This window comes from Pleurodeles waltl, chromosome 8 (genome assembly GCF_031143425.1).
Source record: "Pleurodeles waltl isolate 20211129_DDA chromosome 8, aPleWal1.hap1.20221129, whole genome shotgun sequence".
In the NCBI taxonomy this organism is placed as follows: Eukaryota; Metazoa; Chordata; class Amphibia; order Caudata; family Salamandridae; genus Pleurodeles; species Pleurodeles waltl.
In genome coordinates, this window is record NC_090447.1 from 261,738,269 (window position 1) to 261,761,252 (window position 22,984).

Consider the following 22,984-nt stretch of genomic DNA (forward strand, 5'->3'; position numbering starts at 1 on the left):
CACATGAAGATATGATATGATATTTGAGACTGCATGGTGCCTGAAGGTCTGCACCCACTTCACTTGTACCTGTAATGAGAAATGGACTTCAAGGGTCAGTTGACTTGAGTCCTGTGTGGCTATGTAGGCACCAAAAGATGCCCTTTTCCAGAAGTGACCCCAACGATCAACAACAAATGGACCTGGACTGGACCCACCCACAATTCTATGTGTCAAAACCAACAGCTTGAGTGGGACCTCCCTTACAAATTCTCATCCAGCAGATATTTGGCTTTGAGAGGACTTTGGCGGATACAGCCTGCAACATTGCCCATCGGAAGATATTTGCAGTAGGGAACATGTTCTCATGAATGCACTTTAGTGTCTTTGTACCCTAGAAATAAGAGTGGCATGTGTTACAGTAGTTTCTGATAGGAAAACTGTGCGATAGCCCTTTGCCTGCTCAAGAGATTTCTTAATTGCCAAGAGTTTTTATTGAGATTTAGAAGGATCTTTATGATGAGGATTGGTAGTATCATGGCTCATATCCAGGATCAGTGTGATTCTTATGCATAAAAAACATACATTTACCAAAAAAGTGTAATAGAAAATTAATAAAAACAAATAAATCTGCTTTATATAAAGCAACACTTGAAAGTCTGAGTTTCTAAATATTTATACTTATATGTACAAATGTATATCTCTTCATTATTTTCCATGTACATGTATACGTTTTGTCTTTATCTATCTGTATATTTTTCACTTTACTACTACTGTAGAAAAAACTTTCAACTCTCTCAAAGACACTACTCTGTCTTATACTATACCCGTTTCAACATATCCTCTACCTCCACTCTCTGACTCATCACAAACCTCATTCTAATACTCTGGTCCCTCAAATATTCCTTTCTAGACTCTTCCTTCCTCTATTGCTTCCTTGACTCATCCCAGAACTCTTTTTACAACCATGATCTCCCAAATAAAATCATCTAGACTCATCCCTCACAAATTTCTCCTTTATCCCATTGAATCCAACTAACAGACTCACATGTCTTCTGCTCCTACTAAGAACTTACATTTCCCATAATAATACACCACTATTCCAGACTAGCGTGCTACTTACCAGAAAACACTTCAATGCTTCATCAGGGGTAGTCAGTGCTTCATATATACAATTACAATGTAATCATTATAGGAGCTAAATGTTATTGTTATGTAGTATTCATAGCAAGCCTGGGTGAAATTGGGGGAATAATTGTGCACAATGAAATTACGTGAAATACCAGTCTAGCATTTGCAATATTGGTTTACCATTAAATGCACAACCTTGTCATTCTGGACACAAGGGCACATTTTGCATTAAAAAATAATGAAAAGTCATGCATGATGCATGCAGCAGCTGCTTATGCATGGTTGATTCATGTTCTTCTTTTGTCCCACTACTGGGTTTTTGCATAAACAAAGTCTAAATTACACAACGTAGAAGAATGGCATAATCTGAGTCACATAACACTTGCAATGCAACATGCTGGAAATTATGCAATATTATGTTGATCTAATTCATAGGTTATTAATGTCTTTATTTGCTATGTAAGAAAATTGATTATTATTTAGGATTGGATACAGCCCATCTCAAGGAAAAGTAACATATTTTGTCAGAGAGCACTTCTAAAGTCACGAAAATAATCTGAGCACAACCCCTTCAGGCAGGTGTGGCACAGAGCAGAAAGTCTTTAGGGCAATACGTAAAGCAGTTATGCTGTACCAAAACAGAACAGTAACAAGCAATAAGCATCAACAATCCCAATCTAAATCAGGAAATATTGGATAACATTCAAAAAACAAAATTACAACAAAAATCCAATAAGGTGAACTGGAGATGTGAATTTTAAAGTTTTAAATAAAAATAGCACCAAAACGCAGTAGACCAGAACCTAAGTGTGATTTCAGGCTGAAGGCAATGGAGCCCAGGTCAGATACACTGAGTGGATTTGTGACACTGAAAGTCTGGAAGTCAAATATCTTCCACTTCAGAAAGAAAATTTGTCAATTTTTTATGAAAAAAAGTGTTGACATTTCCTGAGTCCCAATGCAGAATGAGACTTTGTCACTTTTTGAGAATAAAAATCTTCCGTAGTGGGACATCGTTGAAACTACACGCACCTCCAGAGAGTAGAACGCCAGATAGTTGAAGCAGGTTGGTCCTGCTGCCACGTTGCACTTTTGGAGATTTCTCACTGAAAGTGTTCTAATTTCCAACAAAAGAGTGGGACTTTGCCAATGTTTCAGAGGTGAGGAGATCTTTGAGTGGGACAAAGTTGAAATCAATCTGATGCTGTGAAACTGCCATTTAGATAATTTTCCGATGGGCCTGCTAAAGCTGTGGAGGAATGCCATTCATGGCATTTTGCTCTTTCTACGTGTGCTGCAGCACACATAGAAAAAGCAAAAACAAGGAGAAATACAAGTTTTTCTCCTTATTGCGCCATGCTAACACCATCCCTGGGGTGGTGTTAGTTTTTGGCTCTACCTCAGATTTACAAAGCCCATAGCAATACCCATTGCACACCCACTGCTGCAGAAAACTGCATAGGGGGCCCATACTTACGAGGCAGCTTTAAGTCACAAAAATTGGCTTAGCGCTGCCTTGTAAATATGGTGCAGTGCACAGCACTACTGGGGCATCACAAAAAGTAATGCTCCGGTGGTGGTAGGGGCTTGTAGAGGTTCAAAGCAAAGTTCAGTCCAGGTTCAGTTGCCATTAGTCATCTGAGTACTTGAGGGAAAAGGACTTTTATTGCTTATTTTGTCCCTGCAGCCACACAGAAGGGCAACCAGCTGACCCCAGGAGTTCCAATCCTTTGTCCTGGGTACAAGAAGGAACATGCCCAGTCCTTTTTGAGCTCCCCTTAGGACACAGACAGCTGGTTCAGGACTCTCCTAATCTTTCTCCAGTCCACAACATTTTCTAGGAAGTATTACTTGGGCCACATTTAGGTTTAGCACTAGGTAGTTGGTGGGGATAATTCCAGGGAATTCCCTAATCAATTGAATAAAAAGTCCCAGGCCCTGGCCTAACCACATTTGTGGTAGTTTCTGTTTGACTTACTGAAACAAGCCCCAAATGACAGGTACATTCCAAAATGGCCACATTCTTCATCACATTAAGCTTGGATTCTGAGAGCTGGGGTGTGTAGGGGAGACTACTATGGAACTTACTAGTGTCTCCATTCATTTAACAACAAAATCTATTTTTAAGCAAACTCTGGACCCACAAATGAGACGGAAAGCTGGTAAGACAAAGCAGAGTCCATCAGCAACCAAAAATGGATACAGAACATTTTTGTTTTGGTTGTATTTGATCTATTTCAGGAGTCAAACGTTTTATATTTTTTTCAGACACCCTTCAGGCAGGAGTTGTCATTATTGGGCCATCAGGAGAGATAGCAGCCCCCACCCTGAATTCCCAGCTGAGCCCAGGGAGTCATTCCTGCTATTCAGACAAACCTGTCAATCAAAGTTGTTTACCTTGTGGCTCCTGAAGGGAATGCCACACCTCATTAAAGGTCAAGTACCAGCTAGGGAGTTGCTGTTGACCTAATGCAAATTAGCCTCTGACCTCTATAGCCAGTTCCTGTCAAAAGTTACAGATGTTCTGTACTTTGACATTTTGTAGTATTCAGGTACAGTCCTGCCAGTGAAAATAGGTTTTTGGGCCTAGTCACTGGAGCAACATGCTAACTTTAATTTTGCACATGTTCTACATTTAAACTATCAGGCTCTCTACTTTGTGAGCAACAAAACTTGACTCACGGGTGGCTTATTATTATTTAAAAGCAGGGGTGCCTGTCTTTCAAAAAGGTTACTCTGACAGGTTTTACAACATGTTTTTAGGCTGCTGCAGCCAGAATACATGTGGTAGGCCTGCAGCCATGTTTTCTAGGCCCCCTCTGGGATTGTACAATAGGTTCAGCAGTTTGCAGATGGCATCTATATTGTAGGCCTTGTATTTTTACACCATATACTAGGGACGTATAAGCTGGTCAAATATGTCAATTAGGATAAGCCGATATAACCACGTATAATGGGGAAGCACAGGCCCTTTACACTTGATTAACAGGAGTGTGCAGGCACTTTCCACCTGGTGTAACAGGGATAAAGTACACCAGGTTATAAAGCTGGCAAGGCAGATAAGGCAAAACTTTGAGAGGGGTCACACAAAAGATAGTAATTTCCTTCACACATTGCGTGTTTTGTTCAAGCAGGGCCATGTCTTCAGAAAATTCCTACTTCTTATATTTTCTTCCCATTTATTTTGTAGACCATTTTGCATTTTTGCAATGTTTTCCTTTAGTGTCAGCCCCTTATTTTACCTAACATTCTGGCCAACAAAACAGATATGTATGTAAAACATGACCTTACGCCTGGTGGAAGGACCACAGGGCTATGTTGTGCCTTTGCTTCATTGTACTTGTGTTTCGGTGAGAGACTGAAATTAGAAACGTTTTACTGTGAGCAAGGCTCACATAAATACCAGGCATGGGTGGTGGGAATGATAATGGGCATGATTCATACAAACTGAGAACTCCAGTCTAGAAATCTATAGGGTTGTGATAGGTTGAAAGCTATTATGGGCAAGGAAATAAGGTATAAATACAGACGGATATACTAAAATGAAACATCAGCCGAAATGTCGTGTGTAAAGTGAGTCCCTGCGGTATCCTAGAGGCTTAGGCATTGAAGGGAAATAAGGTATATTTATGTAATTGAGGAGCCAGGAATGTGTTCAGCAGTGACAAGTAAGACTTAGACTAGTGCAAACTAAGCAGCTACAGCACGTTTACTACTGAGCACATAAATCCTTCAAAAATGTATCTCTTTATGTAAATCAGTGGCACTAGGGGTCATATGTATACTTTTTGGTGCAAAACTGCACTAAGGCAGCTTTGCATCAAAAAGTTTTGCACCAGCTTTCACCATTTTTGAGTGCCGGCTGGGCACCATATTTATGGAATGGTGCAAGCCGGCGCAAAGGGTAGGTTAGGGTGGGGGTGGCGATATGGGAGAAGGGGATTTTGCACCCAAAAATGACTTTAGGCAGGTCAGAGTAAAAAAAAGACTCTAACCAGCCAAGCGCAATTTTCTGATGCAAAATAATGCATACCACATGCTCATGCTCCTGTCTTAGAAAAGACAGAAGTCATGCCCACCACCCCAATGGCCTGCACAGGGGACCAGGGTCCCCTGGACATGGCCATTGCACCCAGTGCCATGTATGGGGGCCCATTTCAGGGGCCCCAATGGCACTTTAAAAAAAAATACTTACCTGTACTTACCTTTACTTACCTGGGATGGGGTCCCCCATCCTCCTCTGTCCCTCTGGTGTGGGTGGGGTTGTCCTGGGGCCTGGGAGGGCACCTGTGGGCTTATTCCATGGTGTTCCACCATGGAAATAGGCCTACAGATCCCCTAATCCTGCTCTAACCCAGGAGTTGCACCATTATTTGACCTCTCCTCCCCCGGGCATGATTTTAGCATGGGGGGATAAATATGGCGCTAAGGCATAGAGCCATTTTTTGCATGGGAACATCTACCTTGCATCTCATTGATCTAAGGTAGGTTTCCACATCCAAAAAATGACTTTAACTCCATAACTTTGGCGCTAGACGGGTCTAGCGCCAAAGTATAAATATGGAGTAAGTTTTGCTCTGAATTTATGTCAAAACATCTGGTGCAAAACAAGTATAAATATGCCCCTAAGTGAGCACCAGGTCTGTTGCTCCATCAAGATAGTTCCATAGGTGTGTGGCCTGAACTGAAAATGATCTAGTGACCATTATGAGTAGATTGAATCTAGGTACCATTAGTTGGCCATTCTGTTAATATCAGAAGACTAGAGAGAGTCTCCAGGTCTTAATTGTTAAATATTTTGAAAAATAAACCTGTGGCTTCCTTAGTAAAAAGCTTAATGTAACACACAAGAAGAGTTGAGGTAGATACACTTGAAATGGGTAGGGTTAACGGCAAGGGAATTCTGATCTGACATTTGATACATATAGTTGCTGTCAGACTCCATTGAGGGGGCCATAATAAAGACAGGAGTAACTGGGCCCCAACCATGGTGGTTGAGGTCATTTGCCACTGGTTTCCTGGGTTCTGGAGAACTATGGCTCTGAAAATTGAGTCACATACAAGCTTTTCTGCCCTTCTCAATCAAAGTAGTGAGGTTGAACATTCACGTGCTCCTCACAAACGGACAAAATAATGTGGTGCCCAGCCCTGTGCTTATCTTTTATGTAAAAAGAAAATAATAACACAGCAGAACTAAATACTACAAAGTCCAACTGAAATGGCAATCACAGGGTTGTAGCACTAGTTTTCATCACCTGTGAGTGGTACACCCCACCCCTCGATACTCCCTTTCCACTCTGGTGATCCTAGTGGTTCAGTCTCTGGTATACTGCATGTAATAGCATAAATAAGGCACTGGTGCAGATTACTTCACTTTTATCCCCATCAGTTAAATGAGCAACTCTGTTAAATTTAAACAGTTCTGATTCCAGGTATTAACTAAGGCAAAAAGGATCAAATCCTTGAGCCTGATTCCTCGGTATGCATTTGGTACCCTTTTGCCATTCACAGACCAATGCTCCCTTTTACCTTCTCACTGATGGAGCAGTTCATGTGATGAGGTGGATGCAGTGTCCAACCCCTATACTTCACAACAGCAGTTCCTTACTTAGGGTTCCTCAGTGGCTGTTTCAAGTTGGAACACAAATCGCTGAATAAAACCAGCATGGCAGGTGTTGTGTAGCAGTCTGACATATTGGGTGAGTTGGGAACCAAGGCAAGGTGGTCTCAGCTCTTGGCAAATTTGTCAGCTGTGATGGGTATTCAACAGTTGCAGCCTCCTACACCAATTAAGTTTGACTTCAAAGGTAACAACTCCTCTTCTCTGCCGTTGGTAGTGGCAGAATAAGCTTTCTGGCCCTCAGCTGCTGCTAGCTTAAAGAGTGTTATTTGTGCTTTAAGGTTTTAGTGCAGTTTACAACATGAATCACATAGACAAACAGGGAGACTGAGTGATAAGATGGGTTGTCCCTAGCTTTACTCTCTAGAGCAGCCCACTTTCTATTGGTGTTCCTTATGCCAGAAATAGCCTGGGTGTCTCCTTCTATACAGACTCTCCTTCTGCTGGTATATGCATTCTCCACCAGATAGACAGCCTTCTAGGCAGTAGACAGAACCTCAGCTCCTCCAGCAGAAAGTACATTTTTCAGGTGTCCTTTCTCATTTTGGAGACTGGTTTTAGCTGTCAAGTAGGGTCAGCCCTGATCACACAGTAGTTATTTGCATGCTCTGTGAAACCCTCCATCTCTTGGTCATGAAGAACCTGGAACTAGAAGAAAGCTATGAACCGCCCCCCCTTTTACACCTATTTTCCAGACAGGGATGTGCATGCTTTGTCTAAGGTTTCAGGACTAGTTTGGGTAGGTTCTTTTTAAAATGTCATTATTAGGCTTGTCTCCAGAATCATAGTTTGTGCAAATCTATATTTTTCAAAACAGGGTAGCAATAGAGCTGGGTCGAAGCAGGCAAAAAATAAAGTTGGCACAATAAAATGTGAGCATTGTGCCTCTTGCTGTTTTCACCTTCCTAATGCAGTAATCAGAGACAGACAAAAGGGAGTGCTCTGCCTAGAAACATTTTCACCTTGAAAAGCAGAAACTAAAGTCCCACCCCTCAACCTTACCATCGACTAAATGTCAGTGATCAGGAAGAAATATTCAGCAGCCTTTTGCTCCCAAGGTCCTCACTGAATTGTTTAAAGTGGCCTTGTCTTAATCTTCCTCACTTAAGTGTCTAGCTCTCCACTCTCTCAAAAAAGAAATTCAGGAAATACTCTTCCCCTATTTAGGGAAGCTATTTTCATCCTCCATCTTGGGCATGCTAAACCAGGGTATCCAAAAAGGATTCCACTGGTCCTAGTACTCAGACTCACATGCATGTGTTACACTTGTGCCACACAGACACACACACATACACTTGACATAGACAAGGAATGCCAGTGCAAGGTTCTGAGTTTCACCTAACACTGAAACTTCACTCAAGATAAGTCAGTAGCCCACTCTCACTGACATGCAATAAAGGACAAGCTACAAACTTACATCACAAAACATGGGACACTGCCACAACCTCTTAATATCATGCACCCAGGGCATGGACAATAGTCATAGTCATAATATCGTTATTTGGATTTGCAAGAATTCATAAATGCATAGAATTAAAACACAAAATATCACATTTTTTTTAAAAAGCATCTCTACATGAATACCATGATTAGATAAATAAAGTATATACCCAAAGTAAAATACAATAATATCACCGGAGGCCCTAAAACAATTCTGGGCAGCATTTTCATCATTTCATTCTTAGGCTTACAGCTAAACAAAATGGAACCTAACAGAAACAAAAACCCTAAGATTCAGGTTTGTCTTCTGTTTAATTCTCAAACTTAGATGATTTTGTGCTGGCCTAAAGTGTAAACTCAGCAAGACCCGTTCATATCTCTTTATGACTGCCAAAGAGTTTCTTACAAAATTGAGAACTAGCCAGCAAACATCTTCGTTTTCCAGGCGCTGTAAGCAACATAGGCCATCAAGACAGGATCTAAAATTAGTGCAATATAGGAATTAAAAACTCACGCCTTGGTGCATTATTTAAAAAACAGAACAGAAAGATTGGGATGAGCTTTGTATGGATGACTGGTCACACCTACACAGTGGTGATTCATGGGACCAACAGTATTTAGTAGGGAAAGCTACTACAAAATGGATAGTACAAAATTGTACTGCAGGTAAAGTCGGTTCATAATACAGGTCAGGCATGGTTCTATGTCATTGGTTGTCGACAAAAAAAATGTTTTGTTTCATTATAACTTTAGTTTTTGAAGTGATAAGAGTCAGGTTTACAAGGAATTCTTTCATACCTATCAATTCAAATGACTTTTTCAGATAAAGCAACTGGGGAATCTGAGCTGACCTTGTTTAGCCTAAACAATAGGAATTACATGCACGGACCAGAGAAGCCTCGGGATTTGATCATACATTGACCAATGACAAAAAAGGTGCGAGGCTTAGAAAGTCCTCCAAAACCAGGAGGTCAAGTTCTTCAACCTATAAAAAACTAGCCATATCCTGGGGGACCGGTAATAATCTCCTCAAGAAGGACTTTTTAACTGTTTCTAAAAGTTCTAAATTTGCATATACCCACAGACTGGACACCATACTATCCTACCATGATGTATTTCGGTATTTAAAGATGGATTATCTCTTTGACAGAATTTTGGCCTAGTTTCTGTGTGATTTAGAAAACTCTTCTGTTAGTTTAATAATAATTTGCCCTAATGGTTAAAATATACTTCCAAGTCAGGGAGAAGCCAAACAAAATTACTAAATAGTTACAATTTTGTACTTCCTCCAGTCCTGCACTCCTCATCAGATAGGTTTTGGTTTTTGAATTTTGTGGCCCACACGTGGTAACAAAGGACTAACCATAAATAATTTTAAGTTCTAGCATGGACATGTAGCTTGAAAAGCAATCCTATAGCATTTGCAGACCATTTTCAATGCGTGCAATTAGCACAGCATCATCTGCAAATAATAAAATGGAATCTGATGTCCCCATATACAAGGAATGTCTTTGCTAAGTTTAACCAGGTGTTTGGAAATGCTGTTTGGAAATGCTGTTTATGTATAGCAAAAATAGAAAGGGTGCGAGAATGCATCCCTGCCTAACTCCTATTGTAGATTTTATCGGGGGGGGGTTCGTTCACCCCGGAGACAAAAGCGCACTTTTACGGTCAAGTCCTGGTGTAAACACTTAAGTACCTCTAGATCTGTCTCAACTGCCATCCCCTCCTTCAGGGCCCCAAGTTTAACCCAATTTACTTAGTCAAAGGCGATAGACAATCAATAAATACCATGTGGAGCGACCCCTTGTGCAAGGACATATTTGCCAACTAATAAATGCAAATTAAGGTGCTGGTCAATTGAACCAGACCCCAGACTAAAAATGAATGGTACATTTGACAATATTTTTGATCCACTGCCCATGTTTCCAAGCACTATAGTAGGACTCTTCCAAGAATCTTCAGGTTTAAGTCAATTCAGGAAAAGAGTCTAAAACATGTTAGTGAGGACCTATGCCCTTTTTTTAATTGGGGCAATATTGGCCAACTTCCAAGATTCAGGAATATATCTCCTTGAAACATTTCTGAAAACATTTGTTAATAATGGAGTCCATAGTTCAATATTGGACTTGAAGATGTCTTCTGGCACACCATCCCGGCCTGGCGCTTTCTCCGAAATGCATCTTTTAATTGCTGCCTTCACTTTCTTAAATTCAAATTTTAAAGAGGCATGTGAGGTTTCAAGTCTGTTCTGTACTACATCAGTATTTGGGGCTGTAGAGGGGAGAGAGGTGGCTTCTGAATGAAAGATGGCTGTGAAATGCGCCAGCTGTTTTTCTGCGGGAATCACTACCTTTAATTTAGGGAAGCAAGAATATGAGAAGAAAGGCTGTTATCTCTTACTAAAGCTGCTTTCTGTAAAGCATCCCCCTCCAGTGCCCTGATCTCCCTTTTCCTCTCATTTAGCTTTTGTTTATATAACTGTCTGGCAAATTTAATTTGTGGTACCGGGCGTGTAGGAATTTGCAAGAGAGTTTTAAATTTTTTATAGGCTGCTGAACATTCAGGATCAAACCACCTCAAAAAACGTATTTCTCTTTGAGATACAGCCATAATGAGATTCCCAGAAATGGCTCTATAGAAACCTTCAAATCAGCAGTCCGGTCTCCCTATTATGGCCAGGTTGCTGGCGGTTGACAGCTTGGCAGTGCCAGTGGTCTTAATCTATCAAGGCAGGGCTTCAAGCAGCACTGCCCTTGGGATTCCGAGTCCCCTCTCTGCAAGCTTTTGCATTGTGGTTCCACTGACATGCAAAGGCTGGCTGGGACGGGGTGCCAGGTGCCCCATTAGGGCACCTGCACTGCCCATGCACTTGGTATGGGCAGTGCGGGGGCCCCCATCAATCAATCAATCAATCAGAGAATTTATAAAGCGCACTATGTACCCGTCAGGGTTTTGAGGCGCTGGGGGGGGGTGCTGCTAGCGTTCGAAGAGCCAAGTCTTGAGGAGTCTCCTGAAGGTGAGGAGGTCCTGGGTCTGGCGTAGTGAGGTGGGGAGAGAGTTCCAGGTCTTGGCAGCGAGGAAGGAGAAGGATCTGCCGCCAGAGGTCTTGCGCTGGATTCGGGGGACGATGGCGAGGGCGAGGTTGGCAGAGCGGAGTTGACGTGTGGGGGCGTAGAAGTTGAGTCTGGTGTTGAGGTAGGTGGGTCCGGTGTTGTGTAGCGCCTTGTGAGCGTGGGTGAGGAGTTTGAAGGTGATCATTTTTTCCACGGGGAGCCAGTGGAGGTCCACCAGGTGGGGGGAGATGTGACATCGGCGGGGTATGTCGAGGATCAGGCGGGCGGATGTGTTCTGGATGCGCTGGAGTCGTTTGATGTCTTTCGTTGGGATGCCTGTGTAGAGTGCGTTGCCGTAGTCACGTCTGCTACTGACGAGGGCTTGAGTAACCGTCTTTCTGGTTCCTGTTGGAATCCACTTGAAGATCCTGCGGAGCATGCGGAGGGTGTTGAAACAGGAGGAGGAGACGGCGTTGACCTGTTTGGACATGGTGAGAGCGGAGTCAATGATGAAGCCGAGGTTTCTTGCGTGGCTGGCAGGGGTGGGTGGGGGGGCCGAGGGCTGTGGGCCACCAGGAGTTGTTCCAGGCCAAGGGGGTGCGTCCGAGGACGAGGACTTCCGTCTTGTCGGAGTTGAGCTTCAGCCGGCTGTTGTTCATCCACTCGGCGATGGATTTCAGTCCCTCGTGGAGGTTGGTTTTGGCGGTGAGCGGGTCTTTGGTCAGGGAGAGGACGAGCTGGGTGTCGTCGGCGTAGGAGATGATGCTGAGGTTGTGTTGACGGGCCAATTGTGCGAGGGGGGCCATGTAGACGTTGAACAGCGTCGGTCTAAGAGAGGAGCCTTGGGGGACGCCGCAGATGAGGTTGGTGGCTTTGGAGCGGAAAGGGGAGAGTCTGACTCTCTGGGTTCTGTCGGAGAGGAAGGATGAGATCCAGTTGAGGGCTTTGTCTTGGATGCCGGCTTCTTGGAGACGGGTTAGTAGGGTGTGGTGGCATACTGTGTCGAAAGCGGCTGATAGGTCGAGGAGGATGAGGGCTGAGGTTTCGCCGTTGTCCATTTGTTGTCTGATGTCATCTGTGGCGGCGAGGAGTGCGGTCTCAGTGCTGTGGTTTCGTCTGAATCCAGATTGAGAGGGGTCTAGGATGGAGTTGTCTTCTAGGAAGTGGGCGAGCTGTGCGTTGACGATCTTCTCGATGACTTTCGCTGGAAAAGGGAGGAGAGAGATCGGTCGGAAGTTTTTGAGATCGTTGGGGTCAGCATTGGGTTTCTTGAGGAGGGGTTGGATTTCTGCGTGCTTCCAGGTGTCCGGGAAGGTGGCGGTGTTGAAGGAGAGGTTGATGATCTTGCGGAGTTTGGGGGCCATGATGGCGTCGGCTTTGTTGAATACGTGATGTGGGCACGGGTCCGTGGGAGAGCCTGAGTGGATGGAATTCATGGTTGTGAGGGTTCCGGCGTCGTCTACTTGGGTCCAGGTGGTGAGGCGGTAGGCGTGGGAGGAGTCGTCGGGGTGGGGTCTGGCAGAGGTGTGGTGTTGAAGCTGTCGTGGATGGCTGTGATTTTCTGGTGGAAGAAGGTGGAGAGGTCGTCGCAGAGTTTTTGGGAGGGAGGGACGTCGTTGATGTTGGCGTTAGGGTTGGAGAGTTCCTTCACGATGCCGAAGAGTTCTTTACAGTCGTGGGCGTTGTTGTTGAGGCGTTCTGTGAAGTGGGCGCGCTTGGCGAGTCGGATCCGTTGGTGGTGATCACGGTTGGCGTCCTTGAGGGTAGCAAGGTTGTCGGGTGTGCGCTCGAGGATCCATTTCTTCTTGAGTTTCTGGCAGGTGCGTTTGGAGGTGGTCAGTTCGTCTGTGAACCAGGCTGGTTTTTTCTTTTCTTGGTTGGCGGTGGGTTTCTTGAGTGGAGCTGAGGTGTTGGCGCAGTCGAGGATCCATTGATGGAGGCTGATGGCGGCGGCGCTCGGGTCGGTGGGGTCGGGTGGTGGGTTTTTGACGAGGGTGCTGGTTAGTTGGTCTTCGGTGACTTTTCCCCAGCGGCGGTGAGGCGGTAGAGGGATGCGGTGGTGTTCGGTGTTTTTCTTGAAGGTAAAATGGACGCAGTGGTGGTCGGTCCAGAGGAGTTCGGAGGTGTGGCTGAAAGAGATGTGGTTGCTTGAGGTGAAGAGGGGGTCAAGTGTGTGTCCGGCGATGTGGGTGGAAGTGTTGACCAGTTGACGGAGTCCAAGGTTGAGGAGGTTGGTGGTCAGTGATGCGGAGTTGGCGTCGTTGTTGTTTTCCAGGTGGAAGTTTAGGTCTCCCAGGAGGATGTAGTCGGGAGAGGCGAGGGCGTGGGTGCTTGCGAGGTCAGAGACGGTGTCGCTGAAGGGGGCTCTTGGTCCTGGAGGGCGGTATATGAGGGTTCCTCTGAGGGTAGTGTTGGGGTCCGTATGAATCTGGAAGTGGAGGTGTTCGGCTGTCTTGAGAGTGTCGTCTGTGTGGGTGTGGATCTTGAGGGAAGATTTGTGGGCGATGGCTATCCCTCCTCCGATTCCGTTGGTTCGATCTCTTCTGGTGATCTTGTATCCATCCGGTATGGCGATGGCGATGTCAGGGGCCGAAGAGTCGTTCCACCAGGTTTCAGTCAGGAAGGCCACGTCTGGGGCGGTGGTGTCGAGCAAGTCCCAGAGCTCGATGGCGTGTTTGCGTGCGGAGCGTGTGTTGAGGAGGATGCAGTGCAGGTGGTTTGTGTTGGTTGTTGCTGGCTTCGTTGTTCTGTTGCAGGAGAAGTTGCAGGTGCGGCAGGAGAAAGGTCCTTTGGTGTGCATCGGGGTGGCCAGGAAGCACTCTGTGGAGGGGCCAGGGATGAGGGCTAGGAGATCGCTGGCTGAGTATCGGAAGCAGGAGATGCGGGGGGCGTGAGGACCAGGGGGGGTGGCGCTGTGCGCGGTCCAGGCGCGGACGGGCGCAGACGGGCTTGCCTCTGGCGTGCCTCCGGCACGCCAGTGGCGCGCACGATGCGCGGACGCGCAGCGCCAGCCATTAAGAAGGGAGGGGGAGGGAGGAGCAGCTGGGAGGCGGGAGGCGGGAGGGAGCGGCGAATGGGGGCGCGAGGGGGGCGGGGCCGCAGGGAGGCAGCGGCAGGGAGCGGAGAGCGAGGGGGAGCGCACAAGGGGCGAAAACACCAAAACAAGGCACAGAAAAAAGTCGGGCACAATTTTCAAAAACAGTCACAATATGAAAATGGTCACAGAAATACACTAATGGCACAGAATACAATCGGGGACACAGCAATCAGAGGGGCACAACGGGGGCAGAAGCGCAGGAGGCGAGGCGCTTGGAAAATAGTAAAACGCTCTAAAGGGCGGCGAAAAGTGGCACAATCAGAAGGGGCACAGCGGGGGCAGAAGCGCAAGATGCAAGGCGCTGAAAATAGAGGAACACTTACAGGATGGCGGAAAAAACAGCACACGGGTCAAGTGAAGCCTCGAACACGCTAGCAGCAGCGTGGGCGGGGGTCAGAGGCAGGAGACAGCAGGTTGGTGCTGCGGACGTGGGGGGCGAGCTCAAGACCTAAAACAGGTCAGAGGTCGCTCACTCGCGACGCGCAGCGCCAGCCATTAAGAAGGGAGGGGGGAAGGAGGAGCAGCTGGGAGGCGGGAGGTGGGAGGGAGCGGCGAATGGGGGCGCAAGGGGGGCGGGGCCGCAGGGAGGCAGCGGAAGGGAGCGGAGAGCGAGGGGGAGCGCATAAGGGGCGAAAACACCAAAACAAGGCACAGAAAAAAGTCGGGCACAATTGTCAAAAACAGTCACAATATGAAAATGGTCACAGAAATACACTAACGGCACAGAATACAATCGGGGACACAGCAATCAGAGGGGCACAACGGGGGCAGAAGCGCAGGAGGCGAGGCGCTTGGAAAATAGTAAAACGCACTAAAGGGCGGCGAAAAGTGGCACAATCAGAAGGGGCACGGCGGGGGCAGAAGCGCAAGAGGCAAGGCGCTGAAAATAGAGGAACACTTACAGGACTGCGGAAAAAATGGCACACCGGTAATGTGAAGCCTCGAACACGCTAGCAGCAGCGTGGGCGGGGGTCAGAGGCAGGAGACAGCAGGTTGGTGCTGCGGACGTGGGGGGCGAGCTCAAGACCTAAAACAGGTCAGAGGTCGCTCACTCGCGACGCGCAGCGGCAGCCACTAAGAAAGGAGGGGGGAGGGAGGAGCAGCTGGGAGGCGGGAGGCGGGAGGGAGCGGCGAATGGGGGCGCGAGGGGGGCGGGCCACAGGGAGGCAGCGGCAGGGAGCGGAGAGCGAGGGGGAGCGCACAAGGGGTGAAAACACCAAAACAAGGCACAGAAAAAAGTCGGGCACAATTTTCAAAAACAGTCACACTATGAAAATGGTCACAGAAATACACTAATGGCACAGAATACAATCGGGGACACAGCAATCAGAGGGGCACAACGGGGGCAGAAGCGCAGGAGGCGAGGCGCTTGGAAAATAGTAAAACGCACTAAAGGGCGGCGAAAAGTGGCACAATCAGAAGGGGCACGGCGGGGGCAGAAGTGCAAGAGGCAAGGCGCTGAAAATAGAGGAACACTTATAGGACGGCGGAAAAAACAGCACACGGGTCAAGTGAAGCCTCGAACACGCTAGCAGCAGCGTTGGCGGGGGTCAGAGGCAGGAGACAGCAGGTTGGTGCTGCGGACGTGGGGGGCGAGCTCAAGACCTAAAACAGGTCAGAGGTCGCTCACTCGCGACGTGCAGCGACAGCCATTAAGAAGGGAGGGGGGAGGGAGGAGCAGCTGGGAGGCGGGATGCGGGAGGGAGCGGCGAATGGGGGCGCGAGGGGGGCGGGCCGCAGGGAGGCAGCGGCAGGGAGCGGAGAGCGAGGGGGAGCGCACAAGGGGCGAAAACACCAAAACAAGGCACAGAAAAAAGTCGGGCACAATTTTCAAAAACACTCACAATATGAAAATGGTCACAGAAATACACTAATGGCACAGAATACAATCGGGGACACAGCAATCAGAGGGGCACAACGGGGGCAGAAGCGCAGGAGGCGAGGCGCTTGGAAAATAGTAAAACGCACTAAAGGGAGGCGAAAAGTGGCACAATCAGAAGGGGCACGGCGGGGGCAGAAGCGCAAGAGGCAAGGCGCTGAAAATAGAGGAACACATACAGGACGGCGGAAAAAACGGCACACGGGTCAAGTGAAGCCTCGAACATGCTAGCACCAGCATGGGCGGGGGTCAGAGGCAGGAGACAGCAGGTTGGTGCTGCGGACGTGGGGGCGAGCTCAAGACCTAAAACAGGTCAGAGGTCGCTCACTCGCGACGCGCAGCGCCAGCCATTAAGAAGGGAGGGGGGAGGGAGGAGCAGCTGGGAGGCGGGAGGCGGGAGGGAGCAGCGAATGGGGGTGCGAGGGGGCGGGGCCGCAGGGAGGCAGCGGCAGGGAGCGGAGAGCGAGGGGGAGCGCACAAGGGGCGAAAACACCAAAACAAGGCACAGAAAAAAGTCGGGCACAATTTTCAAAAACAGTCACAATATGAAAATGGTCACAGAAATACACTAATGGCAGAGAATACAATCGGGGACACAGCAATCAGAGGGGCACAACGGGGGCAGAAGCGCAGGAGGCGAGGCGCTTGGAAAATAGTAAAACGCACTAAAGGGTGGTGAAAAGTGGCACAATCAGAAGGGGCACGGCGGGGGCAGAAGCGCAAGAGGCAAGGCGCTGAAAATAGAGGAACACTTACAGGACGGCGGAAAAAACGGCACACGGGTCAAGTGAAGCCTCGAACACGCTAGCAGCAGCGTGGGCGGGGGTCAGAGGCAGGAGACAGCAGGTTGGTGCTGCGGACGTGGGGGGCGAGCTCAAGACCTAAAACAGGTCAGAGGTCGCTCACTCGCGACGCGCAGCGCCAGCCATAAAGAAGGGAGGGGGGAGGGAGGAGCAGCTGGGAGGCCGGAGGCGGGAGGGAGCGGCGAATGGGGGTGCGAGGGGGGCGGGGCCGCAGGGAGGCAGCGGCAGGGAGCGGAGAGCGAGGGGGAGCGCACAAGGGGCGAAAACACCAAAACAAGGCACAGAAAAAAGTCGGGCACAATTTTCAAAAACAGTCACAATATGAAAATGGTCACAGAAATACATTAATGGCACAGAATACAATCGGGGACACAGCAATCAGAGGGGCACAACGGGGGCAGAAGCGCACGAGGTGAGGCGCTTGGTAAATAGTAATACGCACTAAAGTGCGGCGAAAAGTGGCACAATCAGAAGGGGCACGGCGGGGGCAGAAGCGCAAGAGGCAAGGCACTAAAAATAGAGGAACACTTACAGGACGGCGGAAAAAACGGCACACCGGTCAAGTGAAGCCTCGAACACGCTAGCAGCAGCGTGGGCGGGGGTCAGAGGCAGGAGACAGCAGGTTGGTGCTGCGGACGTGGGGGGCAAGCTCAAGACCTAAAACAGGTCAGAGGTCGCTCACTCGCGACGCGCAGCGCCAGCCATTAAGAAGGGAGGGAGGAGCAGCTGGGAGGCGGTAGGCGGGAGGGAGCGGCGAATTGGGGCGTGAGGGGGGCGGGGCCGCAGGGAGGCAGCGGCAGGGAGCGGAGAGCGAGGGGGAGCGCACAAGGGGCGAAAACACCAAAACAAGGCACAGAAAAAAGTCAGGCACAATTTTCAAAAACAGTCACAGTATGAAAATGGTCACAGAAATACACTAATGGCACAGAATACAATCGGGGACACAGCAATCAGAGGGGCACAACGGGGGGCAGAAGCGCACGAGGTGAGGCGCTTGGTAAATAGTAATACGCACTAAAGTGCGGCGAAAAGTGGCACAATCAGAAGGGGCACGGCGGGGGCAGAAGCGCAAGAGGCAAGGCACTAAAAATAGAGGAACACTTACAGGTCGGCGGAAAAAACGGCACACCGGTCAAGTGAAGCCTCGAACACGCTAGCAGCAGCGTGGGCGGGGGTCAGAGGCAGGAGACAGCAGGTTGGTGTAGCGGACGTGGGGGGCGAGCTCAAGACCTAAAACAGGTCAGAGGTCGCTCACTCGCGACGCGCAGCGCCAGCCATTAAGAAGGGAGGGGGGAGGGAGGAGCAGCTGGGAGGCGGTAGGCGGGAGGGAGCGGCGAATGGGGGCGTGAGGGGGGCGGGGCCGCAGGGAGGCAGCGGCAGGGAGCGGAGAGCGAGGGGGAGCGCACAAGGGGCGAAAACACCAAAACAAGGCACAGAAAAAAGTCGGGCACAATTTTCAAAAACAGTCACAATATGAAAATGGTCACAGAAATACACTAATGGCACAGAATACAATCGGGGACAAAGCAATCAGAGGGGCACAACGGGGGCAGAAGCGCAGGAGGCGAGGCGCTTGGAAAATAGTAAAACGCACTAAAGGGCGGCGAAAAGTGGCACAATCAGAAGGTGCACGGCGGGGGCAGAAGTGCAAGAGGCAAGGCGCTGAAAATAGATGAACACTTACAGGACGGCGGAAAAAACAGCACACGGGTAAAGTGAAGCCTCGAACACGCTAGCAGCAGCGTGGGCGGGGGTCAGAGGCAGGGGACAGCAGGTTGGTGCTGCGGACGTGGGGGGCGAGCTCAAGACCTAAAACAGGTCAGAGGTCGCTCACTCGCGACGCGCAGCGCCAGCCATAAAGAAGGGAGGGGGGAGGGAGGAGCAGCTGGGAGGCGGGAGGCGGGAGGGAGCGGCGAATGGGGGCGCGAGGGGGGCGGGCCGCAGGGAGGCAGCGGCAGGGAGCGGAGAGCGAGGGGGAGCGCACAAGGGGCGAAAACACCAAAACAAGGCACAGAAAAAAGTCGGGCACAATTTTCAAAAACAGTCACAATATGAAAATGGTCACAGAAATACACTAATGGCACAGAATACAATCGGGGACACAGCAATCAGAGGGGCACAACGGGGGCAGAAGCGCACGAGGTGAGGCGCTTGGTAAATAGTAATACGCACTAAAGTGCGGCGAAAAGTGGCACAATCAGAAGGGGCACGGCGGGGGCAGAAGCGCAAGAGGCAAGGCACTAAAAATAGAGGAACACTTACAGGACGGCGGAAAAAACGGCACACCGGTCAAGTGAAGCATCGAACACGCTAGCAGCAGCGTGGGCGGGGGTCAGAGGCAGGAGACAGCAGGTTGGTGCTGCGGACGTGGGGGGCGAGTTCAAGACCTAAAACAGGTCAGAGGTCGCTCACTCGCGACGCGCAGCGCCAGCCATTAAGAAGGGAGGGAGGAGCAGCTGGGAGGCGGTAGGCGGGAGGGAGCGGCGAATTGGGGTGTGAGGGGGGCGGGCCGCAGGGAGGCAGCGGCAGGGAGCGGAGAGCGAGGGGGAGCGCACAAGGGGCGAAAACACCAAAACAAGGCACAGAAAAAAGTCGGGCACAATTTTCAAAAACAGTCACAATATGAAAATGGTCACAGAAATACACTAATGGCACAGAATACAATCGGGGACACAGCAATCAGAGGGGCACAACGGGGGCAGAAGCGCACGAGGTGAGGCGCTTGGTAAATAGTAATACGCACTAAAGTGCGGCGAAAAGTGGCACAATCAGAAGGGGCACGGCGGGGACAGAAGCGCAAGAGGCAAGGCACTAAAAATAGAGGAACACTTACAGGACGGCGGAAAAAACGGCACACCGGTCAAGTGAAGCCTCGAACACGCTAGCAGCAGCGTGGGCGGGGGTCAGAGGCAGGAGACAGCAGGTTGGTACTGCGGACGTGGGGGGCGAGCTCAAGACCTAAAACAGGTCAGAGGTCGCTCACTCGCGACGCGCAGCGCCAGCCATTAAGAAGGGCGGGGGGAGGGAGGAGCAGCTGGGAGGCGGTAGGCGGGAGGGAGCGGCGAATGGGGGCGTGAGGGGGGCGGGGCCACAGGGAGGCAGCGGCAGGGAGCGGAGAGCGAGGGGGAGCGCACAAGGGGCGAAAACACCAAAACAAGGCACAGAAAAAAGTCGGGCACAATTTTCAAAAACAGTCACAATATGAAAATGGTCACAGAAATACACTAATGGCACAGAATACAATCGGGGACAAAGCAATCAGAGGGGCACAACGGGGGCAGAAGCGCAGGAGGCGAGGCGCTTGGAAAATAGTAAAACGCACTAAAGGGCGGCGAAAAGTGGCACAATCAGAAGGGGCACGGCGGGGGCAGAAGTGCAAGAGGCAAGGCGCTGAAAATAGATGAACACTTACAGGACGGCGGAAAAAACAGCACACGGGTAAAGTGAAGCCTCGAACACGCTAGCAGCAGCGTGGGCGGGGGTCAGAGGCAGGGGACAGCAGGTTGGTGCTGCGGACGTGGGGGGCGAGCTCAAGACCTAAAACAGGTCAGAGGTCGCTCACTCGCGACGCGCAGCGACAGCCATAAAGAAGGGAGGGGGGAGGGAGGAGCAGCTGGGAGGCGGGAGGCGGGAGGGAGCGGCGAATGGGGGTGCGAGGGGGGCGGGGCCGCAGGGAGGCAGCGGCAGGGAGCGGAGAGCGAGGGGGAGCGCACAAGGGGCGAAAACACCAAAACAAGGCACAGAAAAAAGTCGGGCACAATTTTCAAAAACAGTCACAATATGAAAATGGTCACAGAAATACACTAATGGCACAGAATACAATCGGGGACACAGCAATCAGAGGGGCACAACGGGGGCAGAAGCGCAGGAGGCGAGGCGCTTGGAAGATAGTAAAACGCACTAAAGGGCGGCGAAAAGTGGCACAATCAGAAGGGGCACGGCGGGGGCAGAAGCGCAAGAGGCAAGGCGCTGAAAATAGAGGAACACTTACAGGACGGCGGAAAAAACGGCACACGGGTCAAGTGAAGCCTCGAACACGCTAGCAGCAGCGTGGTTGGGGGTCAGAGGCAGGAGACAGCAGGTTGGTGCTGCGGACGTGGGGGGGCGAGCTCAAGACCTAAAACAGGTCAGAGGTCGCTCACTCGCGACGCACAGCGCCAGCCATTAAGAAGGTGAGGGAGGAGCAGCTGGGAGGCGGTAGGCGGGAGGGAGCGGCGAATTGGGGCGTGAGGGGGGCGGGGCCGCAGGGAGGCAGCGGCAGGGAGCGGAGAGCGAGGGGGAGCGCACAAGGGGCGAAAACACCAAAACAAGGCACAGAAAAAAGTCGGGCACAATTTTCAAAAACAGTCACAATATGAAAATGGTCACAGAAATACACTAATGGCACAGAATACAATCGGGGACACAGCAATCAGAGGGGCACAACGGGTCAGAAGCGCAGGAGGCGAGGCGCTTGGAAAATAGTAAAACGCACTAAAGGGCGGCGAAAAGTGGCATAATCAGAAGGGGCACGGCGGGGGCAGAAGTGCAAGAGGCAAGGCGCTGAAAATAAAGGAACACTTACAGGACGGCGGAAAAAACGGCACACGGGTCAAGTGAAGCCTCGAACACGCTAGCAGCAGTGTGGGCGGGGGTCAGAGGCAGGAGACAGCAGGTTGGTGCTGCGGACGTAGGGGGCGAGCTCAAGACCTAAAACAGGTCAGAGGTCGCTCACTCACGACGCGCAGCGCGAGCCATTAAGAAGGGAGGGGGGAGGGAGGAGCAGCTGGGAGGCGGGAGGCGGGAGGGAGCGGCGAATGGGGGCGTGAGGGGGGTGGGCCGCAGGGAGGCAGCGGCAGGGAGCGGAGAGCGAGGGGGAGCGCACAAGGGGCGAAAACACCAAAACAAGGCACAGAAAAAAGTTGGGCACAATTTTAAAAAACAGTCACAATATGAAAATGGTCACAGAAATACACTAATGGCACAGAATACAATCGGGGAGACAGCAATCAGAGGGGCACAACGGGGGCAGAAGCGCAGGAGGCGAGGCGCTTGGAAAATAGTAAAACGCACTAAAGGGCGGCGAAAAGTGGCACAATCAGAAGGGGCACGGCGCGAGCAGAAGCACAAGAGGCAAGGCGCTGAAAATAGAGGAACACTTACAGGACGGCGGAAAAAATGGCACACGGGTCAAGTGAAGCCTCGAACACGCTAGCAGCAGCGTGGGCGGGGGTCAGAGGCAGGAGACAGCAGGTTGGTGCTGCGGACGTGGGGGGCGAGCTCAAGACCTAAAACAGGTCAGAGGTTGCTCACTCGCGACGCGCAGCGCCAGCCATTAAGAAGGGAGGGGGGAGGGAGGAGCAGCTGGGAGGCGGGAGGGAGCGGCAAATGGGGGCGCGAGGGGGGCGGGGCTGCAGGGAGGCAGCGGCAGGGAGCTGAGAGCGAGGGGGAGCGCACAAGGGGCGAAAACACCAAAACAAGGCACAGAAAAAAGTCGGCACAATTTTCAAAAACAGTCACAATATGAAAATGGTCACAGAAATACACTAATGGCACAGAATACAATCGGGGACACAGCAATCAGAGGGGCACAACGGGGGCAGAAGCGCAGGAGGCGAGGCGCTTGGAAAATAGTAAATCGTACTAAAGGGCGGCGAAAATTGGCACAATCAGAAGGGGCACGGCGGGGGCAGAAGCGCAAGAGGCAAGGCGCTGAAAATAGAGGAAGGAGACAGCAGGTTGGTGCTGCGGACGTGGGGGGCGAGCTCAAGACCTAAAACAGGTCAGAGGTCGCTCACTCGCGACGAGCAGCGCGAGCCATTAAGAAGGGAGGGGGGAGGGAGGAGCAGCTGGGAGGCGGGAGGCGGGAGGCGGGAGGGAGCGGCGAATGGGGGCGTGAGGGGGGCAGGCCGCAGGGAGGCAGCGGCAGGGAGCGGAGAGCGAGGGGAAGCGCACAAGGGGCGAAAACACCAAAACAAGGCACAGAAAAAAGTCGGGCAC